Genomic DNA, 12,055 nt, shown 5'->3' with positions numbered 1-12,055 from the left:
GAAAAAGGCTTCGGACAAGGGGTAGAATGTTTCTGACTCAAGAAGCAATAACAATATGGACAGAAAGGAAGAGTCCCACTTGCACAGCCACCTGCTCTCTTAGACAAGTCTGTTCTTGAGACCAGAAGATAATGTGCATCCTGTAATTTGTGAGGAGATTACCATAGCCTTCAATGAAGATAGAATACCTTCACAAAATTGTAAGAAAGGAAAGAAGGAGAGGAGGTGGGAAAGAAAGAAAGGGAGAGAAAGGAAAGATGGAAAGAGAGGAAGAAAGAAAGGAGGGAAGAAAAAATATGGGTCTTCCCCTGTTCCCGCTGAAGCTGTAGCATCCTGCAGGTGCTGTTCTCCCTCGTGGTGATTCCATGTGTTCCCTCAGACAATCTGAGTTGCCTACTTGGGGATTCCACTTGAACCACCCTTCCTCAGTTGTCTTCCATCTGCTGTCTTCCCTGTTCTTCAACATCTAAGATCAACTCCACCCCCATACGCGACCCATCACTTACAGGTAATAAAGAACAGGGATGGGGATGTTGCTCAGTGGTAGTGTTTCCCCAGCATGCGCATGACTCTGGGTTTGATTCCTAGCACTGAAGAAAAAAAAAAGTGGTGAGTAAAGAACAATATAATTAAATATTTTGTTCATTCATTCACTAAACATTTGTTCAAATATTTATGGAGAGTCTGTATTTGCTCCAGGCATAGGGAACTTAAATGAAAGAAGAATCTTACCCCAATAGGTATTTTAATTTCAAAAGTGGCTGCTGATTTATTTACTTATGTAGCATTTCAGACAATGTGGGAGAAATGTACTGGGAAGTTTCAAAACCACAGACAATCACCTACTCCTCCTATACCTAGGTATAACCTAGTAATAATTTCCAGATTTCATGACTGCTTCTACCAATGGTCCATACAATTGGAAGGGAAAGAGAACTTTCAAATATATCAGAATAGTAAACATGCCATACAGTTATTACCTATAGTATGTTTAACCCTGGACATTTGATTTTTTTTGGTTTAAGTGTATAATGTGGTTTAAGTATATAAGTGTATAATGTGTATAATTAACAGCTCAGTCTCAGAACCCAGGTGTATTTGGGTTCAAACACCAGTTTTCACCCATATTGGGAATGTGACTTTGGGGCAAATTAGTTAGTTTTCTAGGTTTCATGTCCTTATTTGGACAATGAAGCATCAGGGGATCAAATTTCAAATAATTTTGCTTAAATGGGTCTTAATATGCAATGCTTTTAGTATGATAATTAAATGCCACTAATATCTGAAATTAATCTGTTGTTTTTTTCCTTTTCTGCATCACATGGATATGTATTCATCCACAAACTCTCTCAAGAGTGCCAAAACTAATAAATTCACCATTCCACCCACCTGTATACCCCCTCTCACACTCCTTTGTATTAATAGCACTTCAATAAGACAACTATGTTTTAATTTTTCCTCCTATGTTAATGTAAAGAAACAAGCATATTAAGCACTAGCTGCCTTTTGGTGCTAATTCAAAATTTGATGCCTGATGACAGCATGGTGATGCATAGCTGTAATTCAGCTACTAGGGAGGCTGAGGCAGGAGGATGATAAGTTCAAGGACAGCCAGGACAACATAGCAAGACCATGTAGCAAAATTAAAAATAAAAAGGAATGTGGATATTGTTCAGTTGTATAGCACTCTTGGTACAGCACTCCTGTGTTTAATTCCCAGTACAAAACAAAAGAAAAAAACAAAAACAAACAAAAAACAAATAACCAGTCAGCCAACCCTCATGGAAGTTATAAGAAGTTGGACCAGGAGGGCCAGTTGTCATTGTGTTTTGAAACTTTTTTTTTTCCAGTACCAGCAACTGAACCCAAGGGCACTCAACCACTGAGCCACATCCCCAGCCCTTTTTATTTTTCATTTTGAGACAAAGTCTATCTAGGATGCTTACAGCCTTGCTAAATTGCTGAGGCTGACTTTGAACCTGTGATTCTCTTGCCTCAGTTTCCCAAGCCACTGGGATTACCGGTGTGTACCACCACACCAGCCAGTCTGAAACTGTTCAGTTTTTGTTTAGTTTGGGGAAGGGGGAGTGGATTGTTTTTGATTTTTTCTTTTTTGGTGTTTTGTTTTTTTCTTTTTTTGAGCCAAGAAGGAATGCTTCCTTCAATTGATAGTGAGGAGAGAGAAAATGTCTTTGTTTTATGTATGCCATTAATTTTCCTTCTGACAATGCATTAAATGCAATTGATGATTTTTTAAAAGAAAATCCTATCTTGCTAAAAATGATTGCTACAGAGTGATATGTTGAAATATTCTACAATCTGTTTTAAGAACAAATAGAAGAACGCCCAGGAGTTTTCCTCTGAAGATGAGAATTTATTGTTTCTCTCTGTCTGTCAGCTAGAGCCATCTGGGTGACTGGTATGTTGTGGAAATTGGGATAAAAAGTAACTATAATAAATAGAGTTATGTTATATTAAACAAATTTGCCAAAAACATACATTGTAGAAAATATATCCTCTTCAACAAACAGTGCTGGGAAAATTTGAAATCCATATGCAACAAAATGAAATTAAACCCCTGTCTCACCATGCACAAAACTCAACTCAAAGTGGATTAAGGACCTAGGAATTAAACCAGAGACCCTGCATCTAACAGAAGAAAAAGTAGGCCCAAATCACTATCATCTCATATTAGGCCACAACTTCCTTAATAAGACTCCTATAGCACAAGAATTAAAATCAAGAATCAATAAATGTGATGGATTCAAACTCAAGTGCTTCTTTTCTGCCAAAGAAACAATCAATGAGGTAAATGGAGTGTCTACAGAATGGAAGCAAATTTTTCCCATACTCACATCAGATAGAGAACTAATTTCTAGGAAATATAAAGAACTCAAAAATCTTAACACTAAAAAATCAAATAATCCAAACAATAAATAGGCCAAGGACCTAAACAGACACTTCTCAGAAGATGATATACAATCCATCAACAAATAAATGAAAAAACGTTCAATATCTCTAGCAATTAGAGAAATGCAAGTCAAACTACTCTAATATTTCATCTCACTCCAGTCAAAATGGCAGCTATTAAGAATATGAACAACAATAAGTTTTGGTGAAGATGTTGGGAAAAGGGCATACTCTTACATTGCTCATGGGACTGCAAATTGGTGCAGCCAATATGGAAAGCAGAATGAAGATTCCTTGGAAAACTGGTAATGGAACTACCATTTGACCCAGCTATCCCACTCCTTGGTTTATACCCAAAGGACTTAAAAACAGCATCTTACAAGGACACAGCCACATCAATGTTTATAGCAGCACAATTCATAATAGCTAAACCGTGGAAGCAACCTAGATAGCAACCTAGATGGTAGATAAATGAATAAAGAAACTGTGGTATATATACACAATGGAATATTACTCAGCATTAAAAGAGAATAAAATCATGACATTTGCAGGTAAATGGATGGAGTTGGAGAATACAATAATAAGTGAAGTGAGCCAATCCCATAAAACCAAATGCTGAATGTCTTCTCTGATATAAGGATGCTGATTCATAATGGGGATGGGGGGCATGGGAAGAATAGATGAACTTTAGATAGGGCAAAGGGAAGGAAGAGGGATAGAGGGTGGATGGGGGTAATAAAGATGGTGGAATGAGATAGACATCATTATTCTAAGTACATGTATGAAAACACGAATGGTATGATTCTACTTTGTGTTCAACCAGAGACATGAAAAATTGTGCTCTATTTGTAATATGAATTGAATTGCATTCTGCTGTCATATATATAACTAATTAGAATAAATAAAATAAGAAATTTTTAAAAGAGTTAAAGTTATCTTTCCAAAATATTCTTAGCATATCTTGTGGATTCATTACTAACATATCTTATAAAGAATTCAAATTTGATCTTTTAAAAGTACTACTAATAAATACTAATATTCCTGCCAAAGGATTATTAAAAGGATCTTTATATTTTAAAATTCAGCATCTTCAAATCCTAGAGTGCTTTCCTAGACCATGTCACTTTGAGAAAATGAAGCACTTCAATAGCAAACTGATATTTACCCCAAATATTAGTTTCCCTAAAAGCATGATTTCCTGTTTTTCAGATGAGTAAGAGGAAAAGGAAAAGGAAGAAAGAGAAGCATATTAAACTTCAGATTTGTTCCTTTTATCATCTTATTAGATGTTTTTTAATCTTGTATTTTCCAGCTTAGTATAAAGAGAGGAGACGTGTTTAATATAGAAAAAATGCTACTCATTTGACATGCAAGGCAAAATTAGAATTGGTTTAAAAAGTTTCAGATTGAAGGGAACCTGGGAATTTTGTGATCTCACATACTGATTTCCACCTAAGAGGAAACTGAGGAAAATTGATTTTTTTCTTATTACAGATTATGCAGATATTTGGCCAAATCTGTGAATGAAAACTTAGCTCAATTAATTAAGCACAAAGTATTTATTCCATGAAATAATAAAGCCTATCACTCTTAAAAAAGAAAGAAAGAAAGAAAGAAAGAAAGAAAGAAAGAAAGAAAGAAAGAAAGAAAGAAAAGAAAGTAACTGTGAGAGCTGGTGTGTTCACACACACCTGTGATTATAGCAACTGGCTGGGGAGGCTGAGGCAGGAGGAGTGCAAGTTTGAAGCCAGCCTCAGCAATTAGATCAGCCTCAGAATAAGCAACTTCGCATGATGCAAAGTAAAAAATAAAAAGGGCCAGGGATGTAGCACAGTGGTAAAGTAGCCCTGGGATTTGATCCCCAGAAAAGCAAAAAACAGTTGTGAGATTATTTTTTCAGTCATCTTGTTTCCATTTTAGTATTTTAGCCTTTCTTTTGGTTAATGAGAATTCACTTACCTTTATTCCTCACTTTAGAAAGCCACTTAAAATTTATTATTTCTAGGAACTCTAATGAAGTATGTTGCCCAAAGGAATAAAAATGTTAATATAACTTTGCCAAGTAATTTTTAAATAGTTAATTTAAGCAGAAAATTATACAAACCACTTATTTGACATTCCAAACACTGAACAAGCATGATGCAATTGTATTCAGTGAAAAAGGGAAAAATTTAGTTGCTGACTAAGAAATCTATTTTTATATTTGTATTGTCCAAAAATTATTATGAAAGTGTCATACATTTAATAATGACATGCACTGTTCCAACTGTGAAACTACATGAACAAATTTGACCTATTTAATAGTATCACAAAAACTTTAACTATTCAAGAAATATAGTGGCACTGAGACTCATTTTTACAAATAGATATTTATATTCTGCGTCAGACACTTAAAGAAAGCCAAAAATTTTAATTTTGCCATTTACTCCTTCCAGAGAATACATTTTTTTTCTTTTTAAATAAAAAAAGATGGTAGAGCAAAGCTATTAATTGTCATTTTCACCTGTCATTTATGTTTTTCCTTTTGTGTTTCTTCCTTTGAATTCCCACCCCTCAAGTTTGGAGACTCCTTGTTGGTCAGTGGAGAGTTTGAACATCCACCTAATTAAAAGAAAATAAAAATCAACAACACCAGAAAAGCATTGTCACCAAACAATAAATAATGCATCCCACTAAAATATCACTTAAAGATGAATACATTTCGGGAGTTGAAAGGTGGCAGCGCACCTGCGGCACAAACCCTAAATGAAAAATAGACACTGGGTTGTAGGGTGCCTTTCCCTCTTCAAAATAAAATTCTTTACAACATACAAGACAAACGGCACAAAAGTGAAAGGGCAGTGATGCAGATTGGATAGGCTTACGGCGTAATTGAATTAAGGCTTGTGTGCCACATATGACCACAAAGCAGGCCTATGGCTCGGGCTGCTGAATGGAGGTGGCCGGCCTGTCAATAAAGACCCTTTAAACTGGTTAAATGCATCATAAGCGTGTGCATAGAGCTTTCTAGCTAACAGGTGGCTGAGTAAACCTCAGCTGGTGCCACACAGGGCTGTCGCATTGACCTCCTTTAGGATAATTTCAGTCCTCTTTTTTAAAAAAAATTTGTTACTGTACTTGCTGTGGTGGAAACAATTTAGGGATGAATAATTTCTTTTGGTCCCTAGAGGCATGGGTAGCTCTCTGCTCCCCCTCTCCTTTTTTCCCCCTTGTACTCTCCCCCCACCCTTTTTCTCAGTCTTGCTTCTGAATTAACATGAAGGAACAGTGACAACAGCAAGCTGAAAAGCATAGCTGGTGGGAGGATTAAGTATATCATTGAAAGGAATTATATTGTAAATGACTGGGAGGGGTAGGGGCTTCTGTTCCTTGGTCCCATCTGGTCCTTAAAGAATACCTTGTTGTAATTACCCCCAGATGGTTTGTGCTATACTGGGGTCTGGACAGCCAGGTGCCACTGTGCCCTGCTGGGTGTGATATTCATTGCTACATGCAGTGACAAAAATGGACTTTATTGAAACCTAATTTCTTCCAGGGTATTACACAAATATGAAATGAACCTAGCTCATGGAGAGAGAGAGAGAGAGAGAGAGAGCTTTGTTTGTTTCTAAGCCGAGAAACAGTCTCACCTAAGATAAGGCTGCCTGATTATTTTACTTTTAACAACTATCTGAAGAGGAAGAAGCAAAAACAATTCACAATACGTCCCGGATTTAATTTAGTATTTTTCAGTAATTGAAGTAGTCGACTGCAATGGCAGGTTTTTATTTCTTGTTGTTAGGTGGTTTTAAAATAATACCTAACTAACCTTTTCAATACCATGTTTTCAGTATTGTATTATTGAAATTAGCAAGAAATAAAGTGAAATTTAAGATATCCAAGCCATAGACACATTTTGATACTAGTGAGCAGTTATTTATATAACTCAAAATTTAATAACATTATTTTCTATCAAATGCACCTCACCAGCTAATTTAGTAAACCAGTTTTGGCTTGCGTTTTAGCACTCTTATTTTTATAGAAAAAAATAGAAATAAGTATTTTAAATGGTTAGCTGTCTTGATGTGCACAAAGGTGGAATTTTACAAAATTATATTTATTTTCACTTATTATTGGATATTTAATTTTTAATTTATTTAATATATTCTAAAAGCAGCAATAACCTGAAAGTAAAGGCAAAAACATAGTTGTATGATTCAGTTTTAGTCAATTGGCTTTATTATAAACATATTTACAATAAGTGTGATCATTTTTTGTGAGAAATTGAACAACAGAATGACTTTTAGGTCTCATTAATTTTTTCCTATAAATACTTAATTGTAGATGGACACAATATTTTTGTTTATTTATTTTTATGTGGTACTGAGAATTGAACCCAGTGCCTCCCAATTTTGAGGCAAGTGCTCTATTACTGAGTCACAACTCCAGCCCCAGTTTTTACTAATTTAAAAAACAAAAACAAAGTATTCCTCCATTCTATATTTGATTATAATTTTGTATACACTAACTTGTTAGAAAATTTACTCAAATTAGTTACTTTAAGTCATAATATTTTCAATATAGACTTTAGAAATTTTTAATATTAAAATTAAACTTGGGGATTAGGTTGATGAGCAGAAAATGAATGAATCTGCTACCCCATTTATCTTCCCTGAGAATAATGGCCATATTTTTTTACATGGTGTAAAGAAAATATAGGGATAATCGTAATGAGAATATTTCTCTTCTTTGAGCAATCACATGCTAAAATACCAGTGTGTTGGCTAAAAACAAAACAAGGCGCTTCTTGATGACTATTTAACAGGAAGCTAAATACATAGATGAACAACCCAGTGGAAACAGTGCACAGGCCTGGAAGTTGGTCTTAGGGAAAATTGCTCCACAGCACTGAACTTTCAACTGAGAAGAACTGGTTGACATACTTCATGATTTACATTTTGAGGTGAAAGTCTTTCAGTCTCAGCATTCTGTCCAAACTCGACTATATTTTTAGGCTAAAGAATTATTTTAGTATACATAGATCCAATACCTCAGAAAACTTGAGGTAAGGTCAAAGAATCCTGAAGAAAGCCCTGCGATCTTGGACATCCATCTAAACTTCTGTTCCCTCACCTGCAAACTGGTTTTAAAAGAGCTTGATTACAAGATTAGATTCACAGTCTTAAAAATACATGCGTTTAATGTTATTGTGGGAGATACAGGAAAGAGCGTGAAACTACAGTGGTCCAGGCATTTCCAGTTAAGGTTCAAATGATATGAGGTTAGATGGAAAAGAGGAAAGGAAGACTTCAAAGTGGAGAAATAGAAGTGGGCACTGGTAGTCTTAATTATGCCTTATATGACATTTTTAATATTCTGTCCAGTTCCTTTTCACATTTGAAGTATTTGGGAACACCTCTGTAAATGTTGTATTAGAATGTGATTAAAATATTAGAGATTTCTCTGTTACTTCTTTCTCTGTTTCCTTCACTTCATTGGACCAAGCTCTTTCATGGAACCTGATTCCTTAAATTTAATCACTTGGAAAAGAGAATTTGAGGAGGTTCATGCAGAAGCAAAGGGAGTGCCTGTGTTTTCTCTCTGGAATATTTAACATTCATGTTTTGGGATAGTCTGGCTTAAGTTTTGAACAATTACTTGTACAAAAATACTGGTTTGGAGCCTCTATGTTAATCAGAAGACCAAGTTACTCCTCAGCAACTTGGTATGGCCTGAAGTTGATTTGTTATTCAGTAATGTTGATGTACTGGGAGTATCTTCAGGATAGTCTACATACATCTGGATAGTCTTCTGGTAGTTTCAAAAGCATCAGCTTTCAATAGGAACAATATATGGTAATAGCGTTAGAGCTTAGACTTAGGTCTTTAAAATTCTCAAAATTTTTACCCCTTATAATGATTTCTTGTACACTGTACTTGACAGCTGGTCATCTAGATTTGTTTTTAGACAATTTCAAAGATAAAAAAAAAAAGTTTTTATGTTTATGGCATGCAAGTTCAATATAAGAATGTTCTGAATTTTTTTAAAAATCCTTATTTTAAGTTGAACTATGCCTTTCTATAGTCCAGTTCCTTGCTGTATTAAGAAGAATTCTATATTGCCACTTAAGAAATGCCATTACTAGTCAAAAATAGAGATCCCACATTGCATTTTTATTACAATTGTTTCCAGAATTAGGACTCTTTTCTAATAATCTTTGATGTGCCTTCTTAATTTTTATTCCAGGATGTTCTTTTCTTTCTATAAAATACGTCTGAGAGATCTCTCACCCATATCAAGATTTCTCAAGATCATAGACTATTTCTTATTACTGTAGTTCTAATGCCTAAAAAATGTCTGTCATCTAATAAGCATGTAACAAATATTTACTGGATAAATGAACATCTGTCATTTATTCAATATTTATCATTTTTATATGCAAATCGAGAATTCAAGCATCATTATGACATTATCTCCCCATTTTCAAGGAATTTTAAAATAAGCATTTAGAGTTAAAATGAAATAAGTGCTATGGAAAAGGTAGAACAAAATCCAACCAGGCTTCAAAGAATGCAGAGTCTACGTCCAGTAAGTTTTCTTGACACAGCTTTTTTTTTCTCCTTTGCTGCTGGGAGCCATCAGCCAAGTAGGTATGACAATTTCCTTGCCAGGGTACCCCCATGTTTCTTTAGTGGAAGGACTCATGGAAATAGGACATTTTGCAGGACATTGCATGTAAGGTGACCTTGCTCAAGGACCAGGGCGGATCCGTGTTTAGGTTGTTCCCCCTTTAGAATAGGGCGGTTTAGCATAATAGGAGATTAGGGTGTTCCCCCTTTAGAATAGGGCGTATCCTGCTGCCTGGTTTCCTCTTGAGTTCTGAGGGTCAGACAATATATTTGGACGGAGTGTGGATTTGGGAGAGTGTGGATTTGGGCAGAGAAAGTGGATTTGTAGACGGCCGGTGTGAGTTCGGGAATAAAGAATTGCTGTTTGAATCTACAAGCTGTGTGGAGACTCCTGATTTGTGCCCAGCCAGAGACTGCGGCACTTTGCCAGGTTATCAAAGAATAGTTATGATTTCAACATATGGAAGTTGCATAAGAGAGAACATCTAAGATGGACATGGTGATGAGAGAAAAGGTACAGAAGCAGGAAAAGATGGAGATAACAGTGACTTCTGACTGAATCTGAACAGATGGATCTTCGTGGGTTCCCCACCAAGTTTATCATTATAAGATCAGACTCTTTTGTCCAGTCCTATTTCCATGTCTGTCCATGCTTCATCACTCCTGAGCATAAAAAAAGATCTGGGTCTTTGGGTCTTCATTGTGAAGGTTTCATGTCACATAAAAATAAGATCAAATCAGTTCAAAATGCTTTTCTCTTGTTGCCTGTTTTTTGGTGTCAGCCATGAACCTTTTTCACAGGCAGAAGAGGATTATTTCCCCTTCTTGTCTCCCAAGCCAGTAATTCTCTCACTGGGTTACATTAAGACATTAAGAAGAATTCTATATTGCCAGCAGCAAGCCCCACACTGGTTTTGTCCAATCACAGAACATCCACACTCATCCTGCTTACTTCTAAACCACATGCAAGTCGTTAAGGGATATAATGTCAGAAATTTTGTCATGAAGAAAAAAATATAGGTTTGGGTTCTGTGTTTGGGTTCCATTTTCTTAAAAATAACTGAATAAATAACAAGTGATTCACATAGAGCTCCAGAGAAACTAACCATTAAGTGATTTAGTATACTCAACTGCTATGCAAATCACATAAGGAAAGAAATGAGATGGACCTAGGAGAGGAGATTTCTCCCCAAAATGCTTTTATGTAAATGTAAATTTTAGATTTTGACTTTGGCTTCTCTGGATTCTTTGCTAAAATATAAGATTTTTCTAAAATATTAAAATTTTATTCTAAGCTTGGGGAAGAAGATTATGAGTAAGGATGTAATAATACAGTACAGGCACAAATTTCATCATAATCTACAAATATGTAATACCTATTCTTAACACTGTGGTGAACTGAGAAAAGAAAAAAGGAGAGAGAAAGAAGATTACCGAGTTACTTGCCACAGCTTTCTAATTGGTCTTTCTGTCTTAGAAATTATCCTTTTCTAGGCCTTCTTTTTGTTCTAGAATTATTCACCCAAAATATAAATAATAATAATTCCCTATTCCATTCTGATTGTCTGTAACTCCAAACTCTTAAACAGTTTACAAAGCTCTTTAGCGTCTGACATCTTTCTGCCTTTTAAACTCATGTCCTTCAGCATTCCCTCTTGCCTTTTTATCAACACAGAAAACATTATTATCACAGCGTCCTGCCTTTGGACAGAAGCTTCCTTGATTTTAAGTCTGATGAGCTCCTGTTCTTCCCTCACACACTAGCCAAAGTGATTACCAAGGCAGCACATACACTAAAATTAGAACAACAGAGGGAAAATTAGCATGGTCTCTAAGCAAAGAGTGACATGCAAATTTGTGAAGCATTTAATTTTTTAATACTGTATGATTCCACTCAATGGGGTACCTGGAGTACTCAAATTCATAGAGACAGACATAGGATGATAGCTGCCAGGGGTTGGAAGAAGAAAGAATGAGGAGTTGTTCCATTGTGCAAGATGAGAAGAGTTCTATGAGGGTGGCAACAGTAGCACAACTATGTGAATGTACGTTATGCCACTGAAATGTTCATCAAAAAAATGGTCAAGAAGGTAAATTTTTCCCAGGGACTCAGGAGGCTGAGACAGGAGGATCATGAGTTCAAAACCAGCCTCAGCAAAAAACAAGATGCTAAGCAAGTCTGTTGAGATCCTGTCTCTAAATAAAATACAGAATAGGGCTGGGGATGTGGCTCAGTGGTTTAGTGTTCCTGAGTTCAATCCCTAGTAACCGCCCCCTCCAAAAAATTTTATGTAATGGATAATATACCACCATACAAATTAATAATAATACTTAAGAAAACAAAAAAGAAGAACAGCCATGAGCTGGACTTCATGGAGCAGGTCTGTACTCCAGCTACTCAGAAAACTAAAGAAAGAGGACTGGGAATTAGAGGCCAACCTGGGCAACATAATGAAACTCTACTTCAAAAATTAAAAAACAAAAACAAATAAAAAAGTTAAAATTCCATGGATTTTTTCCTCTATAATCATTCCTAT

The 12,055-nt window shown here is 35.6% G+C and overlaps 1 non-coding gene across 1 annotated transcript; it reads left to right on the top strand.

The window, feature by feature from the left end:
* The first annotated feature begins 11,287 nt into the window (after positions 1-11,287).
* On the top strand, positions 11,288-11,395 carry LOC143388511 (U6 spliceosomal RNA). Its single transcript, XR_013090013.1, has one exon. It is a non-coding gene; the product is annotated as a U6 spliceosomal RNA (small nuclear RNA).
* The last annotated feature ends 660 nt before the right edge of the window (positions 11,396-12,055 follow it).

This window comes from Callospermophilus lateralis, unplaced genomic scaffold, assembly GCF_048772815.1.
Source record: "Callospermophilus lateralis isolate mCalLat2 unplaced genomic scaffold, mCalLat2.hap1 Scaffold_205, whole genome shotgun sequence".
Lineage (NCBI taxonomy): Eukaryota > Metazoa > Chordata > Mammalia > Rodentia > Sciuridae > Callospermophilus > Callospermophilus lateralis.
This window is presented reverse-complemented; position numbering and strand designations above follow the sequence as displayed.